Below are 18,852 nucleotides of genomic sequence, written 5' to 3'. Positions count from 1 at the left end.
CTTCCCCTCCATTTCCCCATTCATCGCTCTCACCAGGGCTGGGCCTCCCAACACACTGCTGTCTGAGCAGCCTGCAGGGGTGTTGTCGTTCTAACGTCCCTTTCGGTTTACATATACCAGTAGGTTCCAAGAAAATACTGAATGGCTAAAAATACACGTGCTGAGCTTCAGGGACTTTGATTTATTTTCCCATACACAGCACCGCAATTCATCAACTCTTACTCAGGATTAAGAAGTAGATCAAATAATCTCTCCATGGAAATGAAGAACGGAGTCTTGGCCAAAGGAAAAATCCTTGCATCTGGATAGGTTTATTCAAATCCCAGATCCACTGCTTACAGGCTTTGTGTAGAAGTTCTACCACGTGTAAGGAAATATAATACAACCCTGTCCCAGAAGGCTGTTGGAAGTATGACGTGTCATACCGTCTAGACATAGGTCGGAACACCGTGGGTTTGTGCACAGGAAGAGTCTCTCAGCAGGAGTGCCTGGTATCGAGGTGGTCATCTATCTCTAGCTTGCCTTTGGTTTTCTTCCCTCTGGGCTCTCCTTACTTGTCTTAGTTGCTTTTCTGTTGCAATGATGAGATACAATGACCCAGACAGTCTACAGAAGAAAAAGTTTATCCAGTCCATGACCATGTGGTGGAGAATATGGCTGCAGGCAGGGAGGGATGCTGCACTGGTGCAGTAGTTTATCCTGATTTGCAAGTAGGAGAAAGAGAGAGAGAGAGAGAGAGAGAGAGAGAGAGAGAGAGAGAGAGAGAGAGAGAGAGAGAGAGAAGCAGAGAGAGAAACAGAGAAACAGAGAGAGGGATAGAGAGATACATAGAGAGTGAGTCAGAAAGAGACACAGAGATAAAGAGACTCAGAGAGCAACAGAGAAACAGAAAGAGAGAAACAGAGAGAGGCAGAGAATATGGAAATTGAGGACAACTGAAGAAAAAGTGAGACTCTTTTGCAGAAAGTTTGATTTGGGCGCCTGTATTCTCCTTGTGACAGATTTGTAACGTAGGTAGGAGTCCTTTTGTCATGTGCATGACCAAACTATGGTAGACAAAGTTTAGATACTTGTGTGTGGCTGTGTGTTTAATGAAGATCCCCAAATCCAGATGCTAAGTCAGTTTCCCTAGAGACTCCACCTCTCTGCAAGATTGTATGAGGAACTTATGATCACTGGTGGTTAAAGGCAAATATTTTTGCCCCAAAGTATCCATGAAAGGTTTGGCCAGAAATGTCTACTCTGACTCATTGGCTATGTAGCCTTGGGGAAGACATGGACTTTCTTTATGTCTCGGTTTCCATGTCTATAAAATGAGGGCGTTGCAAGTTGCTAGCGCAAAACATGGCTGTGAGGATTTAACAAAGAATAGATGTATAGCACTCTGCATAGTATTGCTTATGGAGATGATATTTCTTGAGCACTTAGTGTTATAATAAAATTCAAACCTTTTGGCAGGTCTGACAGTCTAAGAGCCAGGTACTGTCACTTCATCCAGCACTTTGAATCAAAGATCTTCAGCAGCTTCTAAATAAACCTTACATGGCGGCTACCAGTGGTACCCTTTTGGGAGATGTCTATTAGAATTATGATTCAATTGTCAGAAGCAAAATATCCTTAAGATGTCTTCAACCATACCCTCAAATTATATGACAGTGTCTGGCTTTAATACCCATCTAAATAGTTCTACTGTTGACAGGTTTTGAGAGCGGCGTTTGCTCCTCCATTCCTCTCGTTAACTCGTATAGCAACATCATAACTCTCTGGAAGGATTTAAGGGAAAAAAGCACGCTGGCATATTCCATCTGAATTCATTTCATAGAGCGTCTGTGTCAGAGTGTTTGCATATGAATGAGATGCCTTGACGCTCCCTCATTAACATGGGAGCTTCGCTGCGACATGCTTCAGAGTTCAGGTTCAAGAGTTTGAGGGGAGAGAGGGAAGAAAGGCTGGAGGCTCAGTCCATTGGAGAGTTCACCGCCGCAGCCTGGTGGATAATCTCAGTCTTCATTAGGAACAGAAGTTCCATCTCTTGCCTTTAGGGTAGAAACCCAACCTGTCCTTTATCCCATTCTCCCCACCCACACGGAACCCTGCATTCTAGCGATGCTGATTAGGTTTTTTTTTTTCATTAGTGCTTTCAACTTTTGTGTGAATAAATGGTCCCCTCTTTTCTAGAAGGCCATTTTCCCTCGCTGGCAAGTCTTAGCAATTCAGTGGAATTTTAATGTTTTTTCTCAGTCTTTGCTCAATTTTTCCAGGCATATATAGCCATTTCTTTTTGGGGATCCAGCACCAAACGGTCACATATGAACTGATCACTGCTCATCTTTCCCCAAGTTATAAATGTCCTTTGTTTTATTTATTTGTTTGTTTGCTTATTTATTATTTTGAGGAGCTTGTGTAGCACAGACTAGTTTTACCTCTGTTTTGTAGTGGAGAATAGCCTTGAACTCTGCATCCTCCTAATTTAGTCCCCAAAGACTCAGGACTAAGTGTGTGAGCCACCACACTTAGCTGAGCCTTTGGTACTTTAAACCGAAGTGTGAACTGCCAAAGGGAAGCGCTACCTTTTTTACGACTTTAGCTCCAGCAGTCAGCATATATTAGCATGAACTTAATAAATGTCTACGAAGGAGATGGTCTATAAACCTACAATAAAACTATGACTTGTTGTGTGATCACATTTTAGAACATGGAACTTAGAGGTGATTCACATCTATGCCCAGCTATGGCTCTTGCCCGTGTGTTCTAAATTGAAAGGATATGGCTTTCTGTGGTAAGCCTGGGGAATGGCATAGCCCCAGCTAGAGCAACCAGAGGCGGAGCAGTTATCACTATCTCTGGACCCAAGGGACCTATAACGACTGTGATCGTCGTACCCCAGTGTACTCAGAGCAGTGACAGGAGGCAGTAAAGGAGAGGATCTTTGAAATCAAGCTGTACCATTCCTACTGCCATCTCAATTGTCTGTGAGACCTAGATCAGCCACGTGACTTGCCTACATTTTCCAACCCTCCTAGAATTTGATTTTTGTATCTGTGCAATGGAGATATCAAGTGTAACCTGTGACAAAGGGCTGCTTTGTGTTCTGTCACATAGCAACCTATATAGGTCATAGTCTAAGAAAGTGGAAAGAATGATTCCGGAGAGGTTAACTATTGCTAGCTACTAATACAATTTGTTCCATTTGATTCTTCACCTAAGTCTTGCACAATTCTTGTCTTCATTTAGAATACAGGAAAAGCCCTGCCATTAAAAACATGGGTGTCAAGTAAAAGCTCACTGAGATTGTGTTTCTTGTGCTCTGAGTGATTGAATGTCCTGGTCAGTGTCATGGAGTGCACATTGCCTATGCTCTCGAAACTTGGAGCTAACCAATATGGCTGTCATCCTCTGTTCATCTGACCCGGGGACTGTCACTTGTGGAGCAGATCCGTCAGTATCGGAGACCAATGAGATCTGGTGGCGTCGGTGGAAATGACATCAAAAGCAGCGTATAGGTGACTACAGGGGCAACTGGGTAGTGCACAAGTGTATCAGTTTCTTGTTGCTGCTGTAACAAGCATCTCCGTAGTTGGTGACTGAAAGCAATGCACATTTATTCTTTTCCTGTAACAAAGTAGAAGTGTAAAACCAGGTGTACTGGGCTAAAATCAAGGGTAAGGACCTGGTTCTTTATGAATCTTGGAATAGAAAATCAGTTCTCCTTCTTCTCCAGCATCCAGAGCTGGCCATGTTCCTGCTCTTGCTCTGGCTGTTCCCTGATCTGCAAAGCACAGCATCTAGCCGTGGCCATCACACTTCTGCCTTCTTCTGTCTCTGCAGTCCCATTTTTTTTCTTGCCTTCCTCTTACAATGATATATTACTTCTAGGACACACCTTGATAGTGAAAATAATTTCCCCATTGCAAGAGCTTTAATATAACCGCACTTACAAAATCCCTTTTGCCATTTAAGAAGACATTTATAAGTCCTTGGGATGAGGACAGAGATAACTTGGGGGGCATTACTCAGCCTATTTCACCATGTAAGCTCTAGCGAGAAATTAAGGAGCCCAAACCCATAAGTATACACAGACTACTATAATAGATTCTCGGTGTGAGCCTTGCTGTGGACAGAAGCTACCTGGAACATTTCTTTTTTAAAATCTAACTTACATTGGATAAGGACAAAAAGACAAGTCTTGGATAATTATATTTGATGAAGGAAAGGAACAGAATTGCACTTAGCAGCCCTGTGGTCTGAGTGGAGCTCTCTGGCTCAGAGATAGCTTCTACCAGAAGTTAATAATGCCACCTTTTCAAGGTTCCAAATTTAAGACTACAAAACAGGACCTTTGTGGTTTCACTAAGGGAAAAAATGCTTAACCTAATTGTAAGCACCTTGACTTGGCCTCACATGTTTTTAGAAAATGACGCTGACTTTCCTGCTGTTTGAAAAGGTAGTCTGGGCCTCCACAGCTCTTCTCAGCATGCTCAGCTGCTATCATTGATGATGTGAGAACAGAACGTAGGCTTTAACATATCTATTGACCTCTGCAGTTTTGGTCTGAACATGGCAGCCCCTTGTTCAACTTTCTGACCAGTTGGAGACCATATTGTGCCTTTAATCTCTTGCTTGGGTTAATGGGATGATTTTGAGCCCAGCTGGCTGCCTGTGAGAACCTTCTTTCTCCTTACAGATGCTTCAGCTAGGTGACTTTGGAAGTATCTGGCCATTGATTTGATTATTTCAAGACCACACAGAGGGCTTTAACACAGAGAATTTCAGGCAATAAGTGAACAGAAAGTGTTCCAAGTTTCATTCTGAAAACATTCTTCTTTTTAAAAAAACATTTCCTTGAGCAGAATCCTGAGGGGCTCAGTCCTGAAACATTCACTATCCATGAGAAGAAGGAGGAGAAGGAAAAGGAAAAGGAGAGGGAGGAGGAAAAGGAGAAGGAGGAGGAGGAGGAGGAAGAGGAGGAGGAGGAGGAAGAAGAAAAAGAAGAAGAAGAAGAAGAAGAAGAAGAAGAAGAAGAAGAAGAAGAAGAAGAAGAAGAAGAAGAAGAAGAAGAGCCACCATAAAACATCTCTTCCAGATAGAACTCTTGGGGAATCTATTTGTTCTGCCAACTTGAGTGGATCTCCCCTTTGCAAAGGTTGTGTTCTGAAATTCCCCAGAAATACCCAACACTTCAGTTCTCATCTACAAAAGTAACAAGACACTTTCCCCATCAAGGGTCCATTGAAACAGGTGTTTCTCCTGCAGTACAGGCTGCCACATCAACAAGAACGCCAGGGACTAGGCATAGCAGAGTTAAACAGTCACACATGTGCCCTTGCATCTGGGGTGTAGGTGGGCAGTGGGAAACACAGACAAAATATTGATGCCCTCTTTCTGCTCAAAAGAAAATCTGTCAAATCTGTGGAAGACATTTATTCAGTTCACTGAACTTGAAGTCATCCTATCCCTTGCCACAGCTGGTAAACAACAGCAGAGTCACAGCAAGGCAGGGAAGCCAGATGAGTCGGGGTAGGTGCATTCGATGGGATTTTAAAAATAACCCAGGCCACGGGGCCTAATATGATGTTCTGAGTGTGCTGCTTTAAGTAGGCTGCCTGCTTCCCATTTTTAAGTGGAGAACAGGGACTGACAGGGTTTAGGGAACATGCATTAGGAGGTGAGTTTGAAAAATGCATGCCATGTGCCTTAGCAACTCCCTCTTCGTCTGCTTGCCACTATGTTACTCTGCTTTACACAATGCTGGTGTGTGTGTGTGTGTGTGTGTGTGTGTGTGTGTTTGTATAAGCTCATGTTTGTGTATGCACAAGCTGAGGCCAGAGGCAGACTTCTTTTGTCTTTGTCAATTCTTCCCTACTGTGGTTTTGAAATGGGGTCTCTCTCTGGACCTGTGACTCATTGTCACAGCAGGACCCAGGGATCTGCCTCTGCTGGTCTCCACCTCTCCAACACAGGAATTACAGGTACCAACTGCACTTGGCTTTTTACCTAGATGCCAGTATTTGCATGCAGGTCCTCACACTTGTGGGGCAAACACTCTACCAACTGAGCTATCTCCCAGTATCTCTCACCTCCTCTCCATCCCTTGGTAACACGGAGAGGTTTAAAAGTAAGACCTGTGTGTTTCCATTCTGACATGACCAAGCTGGGATGCACACGTGAGGATGGAGGATTGAGGCCGATAGTCTGCTCACTGCTTGTGTGGTTTCCACATTCTCGGGGGCTGAGCTTAGAGACCATCACAGGATCTGCTGGGTTAATTGTGTAATAATCTGGAGAGTTCATTGTACAGAACAGAGATTCTCAAAGGACAGCCCCTGATCCAGCAGCATCTAGCAACTTAATGGAACTACAAATCCTCCAGCTCTTTGCAGATCCCACAAATCAGCGCTGGGTGCTCCTGACTGAGTTACTTACATATTAACAAGCTCTAAGAGCAGTTGGTGTTCACTATAAACGGTCCTTCTAGTTTGTATTCTGCCTTTCTTAGCAATACTTGAATCATCCCCAGACATCCAAAACACAACACAGAAAGGAGAAGGGTCCTGTGGAACCTTCCCCTAGGATGTAGAGAACCCAGGGAGAGCCTGTTAGCAATGGCGAATGGAAGGCTGTCTTAACGCAGGATACACTTTTGCCAGCGAGTGCTCTGCGTACCATGCGATGATTTGGAGCATCCCAGGTACCTCCTTGTACTGTTCCTGGCTGACAGATCCTACTCCTGGTCCTGGCTCTCTGCTTCTTCTCTTCCCTAACTGCTCCCCCACTCCTGGAAGCCATCTAACTAAGGGAACACTTGTTTGAGCCCCCCAAACATGTGATTCCAATCATTAGCACCTTGTAGTTGGGATCCATGCCTTGTAAATCTCTTTGTTCTTTGAAAGTTCAGAAAAAGGGAGGAGGCCGGAAGGCGGAAGGAGCTCTGCTTTCAGCCCCCCTTCTTCTACTCCTGGTAGAACAAAGCTGGGGGGAGGGGGGAGGAGGAACTTTGATCCTGACAATAAGAGCAGCTGTATTAAGTGTTTGGAGAGACCAGACAGCTCTGGCACAAAACAGATCAGTTACTTCTCTTTTTGTCTTAAAGACCCAATTTATCTTCTGGAAATAACAATAACAACAATAGCTAAAAAAAGTCGAATGTTTTGAAAGAGGGTGCTTTCTTATCCCCGAGTTTCGGGCATTACCTGAGGCACCTGCAGATTGGGTGTCCCCTAGCAGGCTCTACTCTGAAGGTCCCTCGACAGCAGGTGGCCTGTATACTGGGACAGCACATGACATTCAACATTTCCCAGGGATTCTGAGAACACAGGATGGCAGCTGGGACTGGAAAACGCTGGAGGCTAGAAGGGACCTTAGGGAACTTGCCCATGTGTGTTCACGTTAGCTGCTAGGCACAAAAGAGTTTAAAAATAAGCATAAGAAAATAAACATTCCTGGGTCGTGGAGACGGCTTAGCAAGTCTCATGACCCAAGTGAGATCCCATCAGCCGTGTCCAAGACACTGACTCTTAAAGTCTTTCTCTGACCTGCATGCACTCGCTGGGGCGTGTTCCCACCCACTCATATAATATAGACACACCTGCACACACACAAAGACACACATATGAACACACAGATGGACACACACACATACACACAAACACACGCACACACACACACAGATACAAGCAAATGGACACACAGACACACACCAGGTACACACATAGACACACACATACAGACACACATATGAACACACAGACGAACACACAGACACACACACACAGGGACACACAGACACACACAAACACACACAGACACATGCACACAGACACACACAGGTACACACACAGTCATACACACATGCAGACACGCACCCCCCCCAAATGAATGCAATGAAAACATTGAAATAAACATCTCTGCACAGAGCACTTTTTGCATCAGTGTGTTGCGTAACAAGGATGGGTCTTTGCTGTTCTGGGGTCTCTGTTTCCGCATAGGACTCATGACTGGTAATAACACTCACGATGTGGGAATTGTTGATATCCCATATTTCAGATGAGAAAGAAATGTCAAGGCCCAGAGAGGCTGATCCATTATCTAAGTCACAGAACTAAATGTCAGGCCCAGAGGCCAGCCAACCGAGGTGCCATGGCTCCTGGTACATGCTCTTCGTTCTAGGAATGGGTACCAGTCTGTAACTGTTCTAGCTCTTCTGAGCTGATAGTGGAGTGGTGTGGGGAAACCAAACATTTTCTGGGTGCTCAGCACACTGTCTTTACCATAGCTGCTTTTACTTACTATCAACGGGCACAAAATGACAAGGGCTGGCGGGCCGGCGGAGTGTAGTCTTGTCAACGAGGGAATCTGCAGTTCTGAGCTGCCAAGTGGCCGGGCGCAGAAGACTTTCTTCGCAGATGCTGGGATATTCGAGGGCAGCGGTTGGAAGCACAAAGGGTTGAGAAGGGAGAGAAGCGGAGCAGCGTGGGAAGCGTGATGTCATCAGCCATCAGAGCGCGACTGGAGTGATGGGAATGAGGGCTCGAGGGTGCTTTTACTTTCTTTTTGGTTTCGATTCTGGCCTCTCAATAACAATAACGACCCCCTTTAAAGAAGCCTGAGGTGTTTGCTGTGTCAGAACGGTGGCGTGAGAATGGGCAGTGAACAGAGCTGGAGCGGATCTCAGCCCAGGTCCCAGGGTATGTGTAAAGTTACCCCTAGAAAGTGACACCAGTCACTAGGGGTGGCCCTTTTGCTGCTCGTTTCCTCAACACAACTTTAACTCTAGAAGATTGGATGTTTAAGAATGCTGTCGTGGCCCTTGGCTTGCCTGTTTTCAAGTGTGACCACGCCTGTTCTTGATGGCCACATTGCCTCTGCATTCAGGCCTGGTTCTTATATCACTTCCTCCAGGAATCGCTCACACTTTCCTAGGTGGGAATGATTACTTCCTCCTTTCAATCCCCCTGTGGTGATGGTGGTTTCCTCTCTTGCACTGTGCAGGGGTCTTTCTCCCATGCTGAATGAGGAGTTCCTTTCAGGTAAGATCCCTGTTAACATGGTGTCCCCAGCACCAGGGACCCAGCCATGGAGAAGCTCCAAGTAGTTGAAATTTATAACAAAAATATTAGGAACTATTTGTTCAGGCTTCCATTGGGTGGCATTAGGAATTGACCCCAGGGCTTTCTACATGCTAAGGAAGTGTTCTACCAGTGAGTTACGTTACACCTCAGCTACATAAAAGGTTTCTTAAGGGGTTTGTGACATGGTTAAGCAAGTAAAGGCACTTGATGTGTAAGCCAGAGACCCAAATTTCATCTTCAGAACCCATGGTGGATAGAGCACCATCTCCAAAAAATGTCTTTTGACTTCCACATGCATGCCATAGCTGTGCTTCCATGTACACATAACACACACACACACACACACACACACACACAAACAAACAAAAAAGTAAAGAAAAATATTTTTTTCAAAGAGGCCTGTTGAGTTATTCAGGTTGGTCTCAAACTGCTAATCCTCTACCAGACTTACCATTCGCTAGGATCTCAGGCCAGCACCGCCGTACCAGCTTGGCCTTTTTTCTTGAGTGGGCAATTGTGTTATGAAAATGAAGCACTAGGAAGAAACTTCTTGGGGAGCTCATTTAGGCTTTAGGTCCCCAACGGAAAGGATCTTTAGTTCTGAGACATTGGCAGTGGTCCATTTCAGGGATCTCCGTTTGGCCTTGATGGAGAAAGAGTAGCGCTCCAACACTTCTATCGCAGTGACAATTAGCACAGAATGGGTTGCATAATAGTTAGGATTCATAACATGCTACTCCCAAATATGAAACACAGGAAAATTGCTCTTACCTTCCCCTTGTCCTCCCCTTCTGTATCATTACCTTTGAAGGTACAGAGTGATAGGAAAGATTAGAAAAACAGTGTCTTTGCTAAATGTTTCCCATTTTATTGCCATTTTGTCTATGTCTTCATTCAACATATCAAAACACACAGGCTTCTCAGTTGCTTAGGAAGTTCGTTTCTAAGGCTCTCTTGTCATAGAACGCATTAAATAAATCTGTATGCTTTTTTTCCCTATTAATCTGTCTTTTGTTACAGGAACCTCAGCCACACACCTAAGACGGGATGAAAAGATATTTTTTTCTCCCTCTTCAGTATGTTCCTCAGCATCTGATCAAGCAACACCCAGAGTATGGCCCTAAAACAAATAAAAAAGGCCTGGATTCAGCTGCTCTTAAATTCCAAAGGCTTGATACGCCTGTGATTTCTTTCCTTGGTGCCAAGTCAGCTCTGCTTATCGACTGCTATTTTAATGAAACCTCCTGGTACCAGCTCAGGAAGGATATTTTTATTAGATACGACTGGGTGGATTCTCATGTTGAAAGCATTTGGTGTAAAACATGAACACATCCAGTCCTCAGATATCCTTCCAAATATTTCCTTTGAAATCGGAAAATTACCAAGGAACTTGTGATAAAAAGAGAGAAAAAAAGGAATTAAAGAAACACACACACACAAGGATGATGTGCTCTCCTCTTTCCTCTCCACGCTCCTACATGGGTGGGACTGTGGGTGTATGGTTGTCAACAAAACTGGGGAAAAGGAGAGACCTGGAGCTGGGCAGTGGAAGTCCTTTTCTGTAGCCATGCAGGCCTTTCACATGGCCAGTAACATTCTTGTCTTCTCTTCTCCCATGTCTTCTTCTAACTTCCCCAGGGGCTGGAGTCACATAAGCAGTACCCCTGTAAATTCATAATGTAGCTGACACTGTATCCTGAGCTCTGCTTCATGGAGAACATTATCAGTTATCTCTACCAGCAATCAGTCTCCTTCCCTACCAAAAGTGCCTTTTAAAACCATTCACTTCCTTTAAGAATACAGCAGAGACCAGTGATTACGTCTTGGACCCTGTGGCTACCAGGCTGAGTTCGAATATTGGTTTTGCGTTCTGATGTCTGGTTGATCTTGCGAAAGTGATTTGAATCATCTGTGCCTCAGTTATCACTCATCTTATGGGGTAGCTCATGTTCCACACTTAGCCATATCTGGTATGTATAGGCAATGAATGCTATTATTGCATTAGTGGTAATCATAAACATCCATCTCTCTGGACAGGTAGGGGATAGAAAGGATGGGGGAATCAAATATTTTCTTTAGTGTTCTTCTGCAATATTAATACCTTTAGAGTATTAATACACATGACTTTATGTCCTCTTGGTGATGACCATTGAGCCACAGTGCCAGCTTGAGCATATCTGTATATCACAGCCTTCTTCTACACTCTCCACTTCATTCTAAGCTACTCATCTCTTCTCTTGGACAGAGCGAAGAATGATTTTTTTTTCTTCTCTGCTAGGCTGAAAGGATTCTGGGCCCTGTGAAAAGAAACTTTTTGCTACTTTTTTTTTTTTTTTAAGACCAGGGAAGTATAGCACAGAATCAAGGTCCCTAGAAGGGACAAACATGAATGGTTTTTAGGAGTCTTTTTTTTCTAGCTCAGAGATAGTTTATTTATGATGGGATCTTAGAATGCTTCTAAATTCCTATGTCCCAAATGTGACAAGCTTTATCAACTTGTCTAGCCTGGCCTTGTGGAAACCAAAAGAATCTCTCAAGGCTTTTGTGATTTCTAGCAGATTTTGGTCTCCTGACAGAACAAAAGGATTCTTTTTAGGGCCGAATGCACATAAAAGGTAGCTGGGGTTGTAAAGACTTTTTACATTTTTCCAAGCACAAACACAAATCTTTTTTGTTTGTTTATTGTTTTTGTTCTAATTCGCATCAGAATCAACTACATAACCCTGAATATGGATGTTTTCTATCTCCCTTTACAGATGAAAACTTGAGGGTTATATTAAGTGTTTATATGTTTGCTTCTATCAAATAGCAAATAACTAAGAGGTTTGTTATTCCAGTGTACGTCTATATGACAACATACCCACATTCCTTCTTTAAAGTGAGCTGGACTGTTGAGATTGAGGTCAGTTAGTGGAACTGGCATAGGTTTTAAGATAACATCTTTACATTACCATTGCAGATGAATTCTAGTTCCTGGGTGGCATCGTAATTTGTATGAAGTAGCTAGAATTTCTACTTATGTAGTCTAAATTTTGACTCCAAGTTTCCCACAGGGCAGGCATGAATGGACAAATAACTCATCAGCATTTTAAGGCTCTTTGCAAACCTAGAATGAATCAGGTTTTGACATAGTGGTCTGCAAATATATCTCCTGGAAATATATGTTCTGGTACTTCGTTTAAAATTTGCTGGGTTCCAGATCTTATTAGGAATCTGCTCACAATTATGTACTGTCCCAATTTTATCTTCAGAATTGAATTAATTAGCCCCAAAACATTTGCATGTGTAATTTGTTTTTTCTTCAGATGCACTGTGATAACAAGCTATTCTTTTACATCATTAAGATGGAAACATATTATATTTTCATGCAAAGCAGAAGCTGTTATTTTTGAAGTGTCTATTCCCCTTGTCTTTAAAATATTCAAAAACTAAGAGTGTGTCAGACAGTTGGTGCCCTGAGCCTTTAGAAGTCAAGCTTTCGGCTTATGTGGCCATGGGTGGTTTCATCAGCAAAGCACTGAATTTGCTCCACATGGAAGGATCCATAGGAGTTACAACTTCATTAACGCACTCACAGAAAGCTGCTTCTGGATTTGAAAAGGGGCTGGGTATAACAATGGCAAGAGGGAAGATTGGAAATTGTCTTTATGATGTCATTTAAGACCAAAATTTTATAGTTGATTTCTGTCTTTCGACCTTGGAGACGGGGGAAGTCGTAATCAGTTTTGAGAATGTACCCACTCTGATTAACCTCATTGTCTATAAGGTTATAGTCCATGAAACAGCTTCTTCTGAGCATTTTATTAGAGGACATTATCATGAAAATAGATTTTAAAGATATTATTGATTATAGAGCGACAAAGAGGAGAAGCTTCTTTAATTATCCAACATATATTCTTACTCTTTGAGAAACTAAAGGAAGTAGAATTTTATTCTCAGAAAACTGGGGAAATTTGTCACCTCTATTTATAGCTAGATATCACTGATTGTCATTTAACCATTGGAACTACCTAAGAAGGTATTTTGGTTTTTATTTTGAGTCAGGACTTCTTGTCCCCAGGCTGACCTTGGTTTGAATTTCTGACCTTTCTGCCTCTGCCTCCCAAGTGTTGGTAATACAGGCATCATCCATCACACCTAGCACAAAAAGGGATTTTATATGAAAATATTTTTACCAGGTCAACTATAACTAACTCAGTTGTACTCGTAGCTTAATTATTTCTTTTAATTGTTTACATTTTTTGGTAGTAGCTATTAAAGCCAGCTCCTCATACATACTAAGTTCATGTTCTACTCCTGAATTATGCTCTTTGCCTTTATAATTTACTTTTATTCCCCCTTGTTAATGCATTAAAACACCAAAGGAAAATATGCTCATTACTTTTTATTTCCTGTTCGATCTTAAGTCAAGAATAAAATTATCATAATTTCTTCAAAAAGGTCAAAATCCTCTGGTTCGAGGAATGATCGGTGTTTGTCTCTTTCCCTCTGGCTAAGTTACCATGGTGTTACTCATGTTCTCAGAGCCTCTGTCGTCTCTCTTTTGTCTAGAGCAGCTCCAAGTGACAGCTTTAAGGACTATGACATGACCTACAGCTGCCAGTGGGTGGAGTGTGCACAGGAAACTCCATAAGTGGTGATTTGGGAGTTTGCTTTGGGGAAGACGATTGCCAGAGTATCTGCTAGGCATCTATATGCTTCAAGAAAATTTACGGGTAGGAAGAGTTGAATGTGTCTGATCTGTTCCCTTGCACTGGGAGTGAGGTCCTTTGGAACAAGCCACAAAGGTATTACCTGTAGTAACTGGAACTGGTACTGTATTAAATAAGTTCCATGCCAAGAGAGGAAATCAATGGTGCCTGAACACTTTCTGGTGTTGTAGGGTTCAGTGTTACACAGAACACCAGACCAAATGACCCATAAGTTCCTCTACAATTCTCCAAGCCTTTAGACCCGACCTGTAGAGAGCTCATCTCAAATCAAACCCTCAGACAAAACATTCACTCTCTGCTGTCTCATAGACGTTGTCTCCACCGGAAGATCTTTCTTCTGCTTTATCATTTCTTACTCATTGGGTCTGTCTGATCTCCAGAGATCTCCAAGGCCAGTTAACCTTGACATAAGTTTTTCCTTTCCAATCTGCTTTCCCTCCAGCCCTCATTCTTCACCTCTTCCAAAAAGTACTCTCTCCTTTCCTCTTTTCTTTAGACTTCCAGTTCTCCTTGGATCTCTGCCTATGACTGATGCCTGTTCATGCAAATTTACTTCAGTTTTACAAACAACAAACACTATCTTTGAGGCCAAGTCTGAGACTTAACTTTTGCCCCACTCACTTTATTTCTAAGTTGACTCTGAGGGTGGGGAATGAGTTTTGTTTGCAGACCTGCCTACAAATTCTATCTGTAATGTGTGCTAACTGAGGTATTGTAGATAAGTAACATTGCATTTCTTGATGTCTTTCTCCCTATGTGACAGAATCACCCACCTTTTAAAAACAGTAGACAAACATCAGACATATGGATCTAGGGGCACATACTGAGTACACGGTAAATGCTTCTAGCATTCTTGCCCATTTTCTTGTCCTAGAATCACCATTCAAGTGGTTTGGATCTTTAAAGCCATCTTTCAGCTTCTCGCATGTGCTGTAGAAGCATTCTGAATGTGTTATATGATCCATGACGTGAGCATGTTATACCAAATTCTACCTCTTCCAGGCACTCTTCCCCAACAGAGAAAGTGGGGTTCTATTTAAATTCACGTCAATGTTGCTTTCCTTTCTGTAGGAAAAAAAAGAGGCAGAAAAGGCACCCCTCTGCTGTATGAAGTGTAGAGAACCATCTGTTACTCAATATCTGACCCACGGGAATATTTTTGCTGCTGCCAGAAATTGTTGCAGAAAAATGTGCTGGTTTGTGAGAATGTGGTTGGGTTGCTTTGTGGGTGAGAATGAACCGACAGACTTCCTGAGTTCATTTGTCCTTGGTATAATAGAACAGAAGACTTAGACAGAGATAGAACAAGGCCTTACCGTCACAGCTGTATGCTGCTGTGGTCTAGATGTTGTTTAACCCCGAGGCCTCATGTGCTGCAGGCATGACATATTAGTCAGGGTTCTCCAGAGACACAGCTTCATAGAATGAATATTGATGAAGGGGATTTATTAGAATGGTTCATAGGCTGTGGTTCAGCTAGTCCAACAATGGCTGTCTACCAACAGAAAGTCTGAGAAGCCAGTAGTTGTTCGGTCCATGAGGGTGGATGTCTCAGCTGGTCGTCAGTATATGTCAGAATCCCAAAGAAATAGGCTCTAATTCCAATGAAGGAATGGACTTATTAGCAAAAGAGAGAGGAAGCAGACAAAGAGAGAGCCGGCTTCCTTCTTTTGTCTCTTTTATATAGGCTGCCAGAAGAAGGTGTGAACCAGATTAAAGGTGAATTTTTCTACCGCAAAAGATCCAGATTAAAAGTGGGTCTCCCCACTTCAAATGATTTAATTAAGAAAAAAAAATCCCTCATAGGTGTTCCTAACTGCTTGGGTTTTAGTTAATTCCAAATGTAGTCAGGTTGGCAACAAAGACTAGGTGTCTCACGAGGTTTCTCATGTGGTGGTGTTAAGTGATAATGGAAACTTTGGTGTGCGGCCAATAGAAAGTAGCTGGGTCATTAGGCTATTGCCTTCAGAAGGGATTCATGTTGCTTTCACAGTCTTGGTTCTTATTGGAGCAACCTGACAGACAAAAACGTGCTTCCTGCTTGTGATGTTATTTTCCCCTCAGATGCAGTTGCCTTTGCGATGCTGTCTATGAGACCCTCAGCAAAGCCCAGAAGTGGTCAACACCGTGCTTGGTCTTCCGGAATTAGAATCTCTCTCTCTCTCTCTCTCTCTCTCTCTCTCTCTCTCTCTCTCTCTCTCTCTCTCTCTCTCTCTCTCATACATTATCCAATTCAGGTATTTTGTTAAGAGAAAGTGTGCTATTTTTCTGTTGACATGATATTTTTCTAAATTAAGCACCAGCAGATTATTTCTTTGAAAGACCAGAGAGTAAGAATTCTAGGCGCTGTGAACCAGATGATCTTGGTTGTAGTCATTCAGCTTGTATTGTGTCTTGAAAGTAGACATTCATGAAATTTTAGGGAATAAGCATAGTTGTCGTCTAAGAATATTTTAGTTACAGGAAATCAAAGCCAAGCTGAGTTGTGGCCACAGGAGGTACTTGTCTGCTGTGGCTGACATTTGCTCAGATTCGATATGAGCATATGAATTCCCCATGAAGCTCATGGGGGTTAAATAGAACAACCCCAGTGAGATGTCCAGGCACACAGACTGACTTCTGAAAGTGACTTAGAAACTTCTTTGGTCTCAGCATTCTGTGTTGTGAGGAGTTAGGAAAAAGTGTACACTAATACCCCTTCTCAGCCCTGTGATTTTATAAAATTACCCTTTGGGGAAATGTGAGCAAGGAAAAAAAACGTATCAGACAGAGAGAAAATGTATGCGTGTTCTTTTTCTCTACAAAGTCTGACCACAAGGAGCATTAAATCAATCAGACGACAACGCAGAACATGAAAAATTGAGTTGGTTTGGTCCCAAGTATGCAGGAAGTCTGTTGTATTGGGATCAAAAGTAAGAAAATAAATAAATAAAGGAGATATGTTTCTGCACATTGTATGCCCTGACTATTTTGTGGCTCCCACATAATTCATACAGGCAAACATGGAGTGGAATAAACATTTCCCGGGTTTCACAATTGCTCTGGTCAAAAGCAAAACCATCAACATAAATGCAGATGAATACAAGAGACTAGGGACGGTTCCAACTGCCTCTACATCAGCGAGCAAAGCTCATCAATCTGGCCTGACTGGCTAAGAAGCAACCAACGGGTTTATGATGGGGGTATGGGCTTCTTTCGAGAACACTTCCAGCTCACAAAGGAGGGGAAATGATGACTCATTCTGAAAGTTCTGGAAAACTAAAGAAGCAACCTTCATCTCTGTAGCTTCTCAGGTGTGATTTCAGTCATTGCCCCAACGAAAAGGCAGGGCTCCTGCGATGTGGCATTTCCTTATGCAAAGCTGATATTGTTTCTAGTGCTTTTAGAGGCTCTCTCTGCACCCATTTGAAGAGTGTATATCCCATAGAACAGTTGACATGCTCATCTTGACATCGTGCGAGTGGAGGACAGAACTTGGCAAGATTCCTTTGTCCTTGGCGTTAAATTAGATGTGCGTCACAGATGGTGGGCTAATCCCATGTTGCCGTTTCATTGGTCTCTCTTTTTGAAAATGAACTCATTTTTGACCATTATATACATGTATAGAATGTGATCTTAGTCATCCCTTATTGCCTGCCCTTCCATCCTTCCCATTCTCTTCCTCTTTCCAATGAGCCCAGCCCCACTGTCCTGCCTTTCTTTCTGTGTAGGTAACCATAGCTGCTGTGTTTTCAGGATTCCAGCAGCCTACTGTATCCCACAGACAGTGTGACCTGCTTTTAATGAACAGTGATTGCTCCCTCTCAACATCCTCCCTGCTTTGGGTACTTTCATCATTTTGTTGTTGTTGTTGTTGTTGTTTTGAGACAGGGTTTCTCTGTAACTTTGGAGCCTGTCCTGGAACTAGCTCTTGTAGACCAGGCTGGCCTCGAACTTAGAGAGATTTGCCTGCCTCTGCCTCCCGAGTGCTGGGATTAAAGGAATGTGTCATTACTGCCTGGCTACTTTCATCATTTTTAGACTAAGTACCTGACAGAAGCGACTTCAGGGAAGGAAGTATTTATATTTACTCAAAAGTGTTTATTTTAACTCATCATGACGGGGAGGGGGTGGGCAGAGAATCAGTCACATCAGAGTGTGAGGAAAAAGAGGGAAGGAGAGGTTGAAATGCCAGCCCTTGGCTCCCTTTCTCCTGTTTCCTTTTTCTTTCATTCCTGGGCCCCAGCTTGGGGATGGTGCTTCCCGTATTCAAGGTGGCTCTTCCTGCACTCAATTATCCCCACAGACAAATACAGAAGGGTGTCTCACCAACGTCTTGGGTGATTTTAAATGCAGTCAAGTTGACGGCAAAGGGTAACTAGCCCAATCCCCACACTGTGCTAACTCTTCCCAGTCAACTCATTTACTCTTGAGGTGATCAACACCACCTAAATTCTGATGATGCTCTACTTGATCTCTTGCCCAGCATCTAAAGTCAGAATGTCGTATCCAACTCCTACTGCTGTTACCTCCTCCATGCCCACTGGGTGTGCCACCCGGAATGTACGTAACTGCAGGTCCTGAATCTGCCTGGCTCTTAAGGAGTCTTTACTGTTAGCTCTATTTTCTATGTAATAGACAACATTGAAGCCTGAGCAATGTTCGATGCTTCCCTCTTATTCACCATAACATCCCATCTATTGGCATGGACTCTAGCAAGAACTTCTAGAGTGTCCCTTAAATCTTATCTTCCTTCTCTATGTCACATTCCAAGTGACAAGAGAGAACCTTCATCTGGTGATGGATGGAGGTAGAGACAGAGACCCACATTGGAGCAATGGACTGAGCTCCCAAGGTCCCAATGAGGAGCACAAGGAGGGAGAAGATGAGCAAGGAAGTCAAGACCACGAGGGGTGCACCCACCCACTGAGACAGTGGGGCTGATCTATTGGAGCTCACCAAGGCCAGCTGGACTGGGACTAAAAACACATGGGATAAAACTGGACTCTCTGAATATGGTGGACAATGAGGGCTGCTGAGAAGCCAAGGACAATGGCACTGAGTTTTGACCTTACTGCATGTACTGGCTTTGT

This window comes from Microtus pennsylvanicus, chromosome 6, assembly GCF_037038515.1.
Source record: "Microtus pennsylvanicus isolate mMicPen1 chromosome 6, mMicPen1.hap1, whole genome shotgun sequence".
In the NCBI taxonomy this organism is placed as follows: domain Eukaryota; kingdom Metazoa; phylum Chordata; class Mammalia; order Rodentia; family Cricetidae; genus Microtus; species Microtus pennsylvanicus.
This window is presented reverse-complemented; position numbering follows the sequence as displayed.